This window comes from Eulemur rufifrons, chromosome 7 (genome assembly GCF_041146395.1).
Source record: "Eulemur rufifrons isolate Redbay chromosome 7, OSU_ERuf_1, whole genome shotgun sequence".
Taxonomy (NCBI): Eukaryota; Metazoa; Chordata; class Mammalia; order Primates; family Lemuridae; genus Eulemur; species Eulemur rufifrons.
In genome coordinates, this window is record NC_090989.1 from 202,856,385 (window position 1) to 202,864,557 (window position 8,173).

Below are 8,173 nucleotides of genomic sequence, written 5' to 3' on the forward strand. Positions count from 1 at the left end.
TAGTTCTATTTTCAATTTTTTGAGGAATTGCCACACTATTTTCCATAGAGGTTATCATTTTATTTGCATTTGGTTTTTATTTGAATTTCTCTAATAATTAGTGATGTTGAGCTCTTTTTATATGGCTGTTGGTCATTTGTATATCATATTTGGAGAAATGTTTATCTTAGCCCTTTGCCCATTTTTAAATCAGGTTATTTGATTTTGTTCTTATTTAATTGTAGTTCTTTATATATTCTGGGATATTAACCCCTTATATATATATGATATGCAAATATTCTCTCCCATTCCCTTAGGTTACTTTTACACTTTGTTGATAGTGCCATTGATGCACAAAAGTTTTTAAGTTTGATGTAGTCCCATTTGTCTATTTTTGCTTTTGTTGCCTAGATTTTGGTGGCACACGTAAGAAATCACTGCCAAATACAGTATCATGAAGATTTACTTTGTGTTTTCTTCTAGGAATTTTACAGGTTTGGGTCTTAATTTAGGTTTTTACTTTAGTTTTAGTTAACTTTTGAATGTGGTGTAATATGAGTCCACCTTTATTCTTTTGCATGGAGATATTCAGTTTTTCCAACACCATTTTTTAAAGAGACTGTTATTTCCCCATTGAGCCATTTTGGCATCCTTATCTGACATCATTTGATCATATATTTGATTGTTTATTTCTAAGATCTTTATTCTATTCCATTGGTCTGTATATCTGTCTTTATGCCAGAACCACATAGTTTTTGATTACTATAGTTTTATTACATGTTTTGATGTTAGAAAGTGTGAGTCCTTCAACTTTGCTCTTTTTCAAGATTGTTTTGACTATTCTGGCTATTTTCTATTTCTGCCAAAAATGTCATTGAGATTTTTATAGAGATTGTGTTGTAGATTATTTTGAGTAGTATTGACACATTAACAATATCATCTTCTAAGTCATACTTGTTTAGAGATAGTGTTTTTAAGTCATCATTTGTTTTTATTGTTATATGTTTGTTTCTTTTTGTCTGGTAATTCACTGACTCATTACTGTCACTTTATAATTGCTGCCCATTTTTTTGAGGAATATGAGAGAAAAATAGGAGAAAATGTAGCTAGAAAACCAGACATAACAACCAAAGCTCTGTCTATGGAGCCTCCTCCCTGCCCTCAGCTCTCAGTGAACCTTTTCCCTCCAGGTCCTTGTGCCAGGTCTATCTCTGACTAGACTTGCTCACTGTTCTTTTTATTTCTCTGTCCTCTGCTTATGGCCACCTCTTCTCTAAGATACAGTTTTTATTAATTTTCATCATTTTTGAGTGTCTGAAATTTAGTGGGAGGTCAAATAAACATTTTCTGATTAGTAAATCAATGAAGTGTCTCAAAATCTTAAAACAACTTAAAATTTAAACTGTTATTCAAGAGGAGTTAGAAAGTGGTTGACATTTATACTTACTGAAACCCCAGACTTATTTATAGAATTTCATCATATCACTTTTCTGAAATAGAAAGGAGACAGTGATGTGAATTACATTTGATATTCTTAGTCCAGGTTATGGTATTTAAAAAATTTATAAGTCTTAATAAAATTTCTGTAAGTTGAATTAAGTCTGGTGTATCTTTCCCACAGTTTATTTATTTGAAAGAATTCACCAGTCTATATATACAAAGTGTACTTATGGAATGCTTTTACGTAAAGGCAAATAAAACAGCATAGCAAGAGAAAGAAAATGCAGCAAACATTGGGAATCCAAGAAACATTCTGGTATCCTAATTCTCCAGGGCCATTTTCTTTGTGGACACAGGACAAGGCTGAGTCTCTGGCTTGAACCTCTAAGTTCTGGACCAGGAATTTTGGCTTCAGGAGGGCTTACAGAAGCCCTCAGTAAGGGTGCTTTAAGTTCCTTTAGTCGTGTAAGTAAGCAATGCTTTTCAAACTGGTTAGATCATTGCAGACCATTAGTAAACAAGCTAAGCATGGAAGTCTCTGGGTCAAAACTTAAACATAATTACATAAATTCCCTAGAAGTAAAGATAGAGATTTTCCAGTCCAGCTGTAAATCAATTTTATCTATATGCATTTCTTAGAAACATAAGAAACTAGGATGGTCTGTAGTAAATAATTTAACCTTGCCTAAAGAAAGGTCTGGCTTTTATCCTTGACTTCTTGGAGATAATCTCTAGCTCTTGAAATGTCATTCCCAGTAGGAGTGTCTTTGCTTTCCTGGGGACCTTGAGCCAGTCAGATATTAACAATGTGATTTAGGGTGGGGTTAGAGCTTTGAGTCACAGGCAATCAGCTAGACCTCCAGCAAGGCTAAAAACTCAGATAAGCCATGTGGGCAGTCAATTGTGCCTAGTGATGGAGCCCCAAGAAAGATTCTGAACACCAAGACTCAGATGAGCTTCCCTAGTTGGCAATACTACATAAACATGTCACTCACTGAGGCCAGGAAATGCTGTCCTGATTCCACAGGGAAAGACCAAACTCTATGAAAAGTATTATGGAGATATCTCAAAGAACTAAAAGTAGACCTACCATTTGATCCAGCAATCCCACTACTGGGTATTTACCCAAAGGAATAAAAGACATTTTATAAAAAGATACTTGCACTTGAATGTTCATAGCAGCACAATTCACGATTGCAAAGGTGTATAAACAACGCAAATGCCCATCAATACGTGAGTGTATTAATAAAATGTGGTATATGTATACGATGGAGTACTTCTACTCAGCCATAAAAAAAATAGTAAACTGATACCTTTTGTAACAACCTGGATGGAAATGGAGACCATTCTTCTAAGTAAAGCATCACAAGAATGGAAAAACAAACACCACATGTACTCACCATTAAATTGGAACTAATTGATAAACACTTACCTGCACATATGGAAGTAAAACTTAATGGAAATCAAGCAGGCAGGAGTGGGGAAGAGGGGATGGGTAAATTCATACCTAACGGATATAATGCCCACTATCTGGGTGATGGACACACTCATAACTTTGACTCAAACTGTACAAAAGCAAATTATGTAACCAAAACGTTTGTACTCCCCTAATATTCTGAAATTTAAAAAATAAAATAAAAAAGCCAGTCTTTTATTAAAAGGAAGTAAACTTTTTCTGACTACAGCTGTATCTCTGTATTCTCTGATTTACCATAATCCTATTGCTAGGTTATCTATTTTTAAAGTATCATTTTTGGAATTAAAAACAGGACTAATACAAATATGAATTAGATGTGTCAAAGGTTTTATTTATCCCATTAATTATATAAAGTTGTTTGTATGTAGGCAATGCTTGTCAATAAAAGGACACCAGGATCAAAAGCAAAGATAAAGAAAATATTAATAACAAACTTCTAGTCATTTGAATGTGACTTTAGGCTGACTTTCTATTTATAAATAGCTGAGGTCTTTAGAATTTCTTCTAAAGAAAAAACATTCTTGGTAAAACTTGGTTCAGATGGAATTAGGAAGTAATTTCTAGACAAATGATGTGACATTCCTGAGCTTTACTGTCTCCTTTGCACTCCTATCTTCCCAACAATCTTCCCAGGGTCACTGTGAAACTCAAATAACATAATGTATTGGGAATGCCTTCTAAATTATAAAGCACTGAATTATAAGGCATATATTAAGACTTGCTGTTCTCCTAGCTAGCTATTTCCCCAGGTGCCTCACCCTCCTGCATTCAAACTCATTCAGAGGACCAAAAAGATAAAGCCAAACTCTCCTCTTACCTATGTGAGTAGATTTTAAGGGTCCTGCCATGACACTTGTGATTATTGTACATGTTAGGTGCCCCCTTTCACACTTATTTTAAACTCATCTTTTTCAACCTATATTAATTTAGGGAATTCGCCTGTACATAAAGCAATAGGGTTTCTCCTATATTTCACCCTTGAAGTGCTTGCATTTCAGTTTATGTTGCTGGGACTCACTTTATAATCAATGAAGATAAAGCTATTGTAGAAATGCCAAACTATTAGTAACAGTGTTATTTGATTTCATTAGAAGAAAAATGATAGCTGGCTTTATCTTACAAAATATTTGTTTTTAAAGTGTGGTGGCAAAATTTTGAATTATTCTTATTTATGAGTACATAGTGTTTACAGGATACTTTTAACAAATTGAACAAAATATATAATTGCAGTTTGATCTCTGCAGCTGCCTCTTTCATATACTAGTTTATCACTGTTGATAATAAGATCCCTGATAAGATTTCTCATGGAGCATGCAGATCAGCAAAGAACATTTGAACTACTTCCTGGATTTCTCCACTTCATCATAGATTATTGTATTTAACTCTCTTTAAGCTATGTCCTCTAAGAGACATGGCTTGAGGGTCACTCCTGAGCCTATTGACATCTGCTGACACAGCTATGAGATGTGATGAGTCACGGACCATCCTGGGCATCCCACAACCCATTGCCTGTGGACACGATAATAAGTTCTTGGGTGCATTATTAAAAGGAAGGTAATTCCTTCTTAATTTCAGTAAGTTTCATCCTCATTTTCTAGGATCTGTCTTTGTAGTTCTTTGCCTACTCTCCTTTCACCTAACTCCTTTTCATACTCTGGACTCCTTTTAGCCTGAAAGGAAAGGACCATTTCTTTGGGGAAAATAAATAAATTACATAACACGTTAAATAATTCAAGCCTGGCTCAGTTGAAGTGTTTACAGTCACAAAGTCTTGTTCTCTCTTTAAACCAGAGTATTTTAACTTATACTCATGTTAGTATTTAAGTAACTAAAATATCACTCCCTTTGTAAACATCAAATAAACACCTTACCAGTATCCCTAGATTATCATAACGCAAAGCATTTCAGGTATGTTACAGTTTTATTTGACAACCTCAAAAGTCTCTTTTTTTCTACTTCAAAATTTGGCAATATAAGGGGAGCCTTTTATTGTTTTATTCTTTAAGATCAAATGTATTTCAGACTCTCAGATAACATCTTTTAGCTAGAAATGACAAATAATACAGGTCAGGACAATATAAATCTTAGCTGTTGGTGTGACAATCTCTTTGATCCTGAGAAAGTTTGAAGGTATTTCATATATCAGGATATGAATAGATGCTCCTTGGCAAGGGGGAGTACAATTCTAGGTAAATTATACTTTTTTCCTAGTAAAAAAAAATTATATGTAGTACCAGCCTACTGTGTCTCTTAAGAATAAATTTAGGTAGGATTTAAAGAAGACCACAGAGAATGTTTTGTCCTAATTTTATGAAAGATTAGTGCATGATGACCAGGGTAGGAGACACACTCCAGAAAATTTGAAGTATGGAAAAAAGTAATCTTAGCTGATCTTGATCATAAAATATATTCATTCAGAGGAGATAAGAAGCACCAAATGCAGTAATAAAATACTTTCATTGTGCTTTTAGCCAGGAAATGAAACAACATATGGTAAGGCTGTTCTTTGTATCTTAGACACCATCATGGAATAATTAGGCAACATAAATCAGGAAGATAAACAGGCAATGATATTCACTATTGTTGAAATGGCCAAAACATAACAGCTTGTAGTTTTCTGTATACAAATGTTTTTCCTCCTTAAGTTTATTCTTAAGTATTTTATTCTTTTTATGCTATTGTAAGTGGAATTATTTTCTTAATTTTCTTTTCCATGCTCATCGTCACTGTATATAAACACAATTGATTTTTATGTGTTGATTTTGTATCCTATAATCTCACTGAATTCATTTATTAGTTCTAACAGTGTTTTTTGGGGGTGGTATCTTTAGGGTTTTCTACATATAAGATCATATTATGTGAGAACAATATTTAACTTTCTCCTTTCCGTTTGGGATGTCTTTCTGAATTTCTTCTTCTTATGCTCTGGCTAGGACTTTCAGTGCTATGTGGAATAGAAGTAGCAAAACTGGGTATCTTTGTCTTGCTCTTGGTCTTAGAGAAACACCTTTCAGTCTTTCAACATTGAGTGTGACATAAACTGGGGCTTTTCATTTATGATATTTATTATATGAGGTAGTTTCCTTCTACTTCTGGTTTGTTAAGTGTTTTTATCATAAAATTTGAATTTAGTCAAAGTAGTTTGTCAAATGCTTTTTCTGCATCAACTGAGATGATCATGTGAATTTTTTCATCATTCTGTTAATGGGGTGTGTTACATTGATTGATTTTCATATGGTGAAACATCCTAGCATTCCAGGAATAAATCCCACTTGGTCATGATGTATAACCCATTTAACAAGCTATTGAATTCTGTTTGCTAGTATTTTGTTGAGGATTTTTGCATCAGTATTCATCATGAATATTGGTCTCTTGTTTTATTTTCTTGTAGTGTCTTTGGGTTTGGTATTAGGGAGTATTGCTGGCCTCATAGAATGAGTTTGGAAGGATTCTCTATTCTTCAATATTCTGAGAGAGAATTGGTGTTAAATCTTTTTTAAATGTTTGAGAGAACTTATCAGTCAAAGTATCTGGTTCTGGGCTTGCTTTATTGGGAGACTTTTTATTACTGACTCAATCTCCTCACCCCTTACAGGTCTGTTCAGATTTTTTATTTCTTCTTGATTCAGTCTTGATATATTGTGTTTCTAGGAACCTATTTGCTTCATCTAGGTTATCCAATTTTTTTGGTGTACAATTGTTCCTATTATTCTCTCATAAGCCTTTTTATTTTTGTAAAATCAGTTGTAATTCCCATCTTTCATTTCTCATTTTAGATATTTGAGTTTTCTCCTTCTTTCATAGTTGATTTAGCTAAAGGCTTATAAATTTGGTTCATCTTTTCAAAGAATCAACTCTTCGTTTCATTAATTTCTCCATTATTTTTCTATTTTCTATTGTGTTTATCTCTGCCACAGTCTTTATTATTTCTTTCTGTGTTAGATGTGGGATAAGTTTCTTCTTGCTACGATTGTGATTGGAATTGCATTGAATCTATAGATCAAGTGGGGAGGAAATGACATTTTCACAATATTGAGTTTTCCATGTTAAGTTTTGAAACTAGGCAGATTAAGTCCTTTTTGTTTGTTTTGCTGTAATTATTTTGCTATTATAGGTTCTTTGCCTTTCCATATAAATTTTAGAATCAATTGTCATTTTCTCTAAATAAACAAGCTGAGATTCTGATTAGGATTATTACCTTGACTCTATAACTCAATTTGGGGAGAAATTATATCTTTAGAATATTGAGTCTTCTGATCCATAAAGATAGTCTACCTCTCATTTATCTAGGTCATCTTTAATTTTCTTTTAAAGTTTTATTGTATTGACACATATTTTGTTAAATGTATCTCTAAATATTTTATTTTTATGATGGCATTGTACATTCAATTTTCAATTATTTGTTATTAGAATATAAACATACAATTGGTGCATATATATTCATATTGTGTCCTCTACCATTGCAAATCTTAGTGTTTCAGTCAATGTTGTGGAGATTCTATAAGATATTATATACATCTTTTATGAAGATATATAAAAGATAACAATGCCCTCTGAGAATATAGTCGTTTTACTTTTTATTCTGAGTTAATATTATTTCTTTTTCTTGCTTTATTGAACTGGCTAGGGTGACCGATAAAAACATTGGATGCAAGTTGTAGGAGGAGACGTCTAAAGTATCTGTAGCATTTTGTATGTCCACTAGCAGCGTAAGAGTTCCACTGTTCCACATTCTCATCAGCATGTTTGTTGCTAAGGATTTTTATCACTGTGTCTGTGTGTTTTAAAGGATATTTATCTATATATTTCTTTTCTTGTAATATCCTCTTATTCCTGTTTCATGGTAATGCATACTTCAAAAAATGATTTGGAAAGTCTTACTTCCTCTTCTATATTCTAAAAGTGTTCCTATGAAATTGGCATTATTTCTTTTTTAAAAATTTAGTAGTATTTGCAACTGAAGTCATCTTGGCCTGGAGTTTCCTTTGCAAAAATGGTTTCTCCATTATAAACTCAATTTCTATAGTAGATATAGTGCTATTCATGTTATGAATTTCTTCTTGAGTGAACTTTTATAGACTATGCTATTCAAAGAATTTGTCTATTTCATCTATATTATTAAATTATTGGTATAAAGTTGTTTGTAGTATACCTGTTAATTTATTATTTATAAGATCTGTAGTGACATTCTCTACTTCACTCCAGTTATTAGTAATTTGTGTCTTCTCTCATTTTTTCCTGATCAGTCTGTCTAGAGGCTTATTAAGTGTATTGATC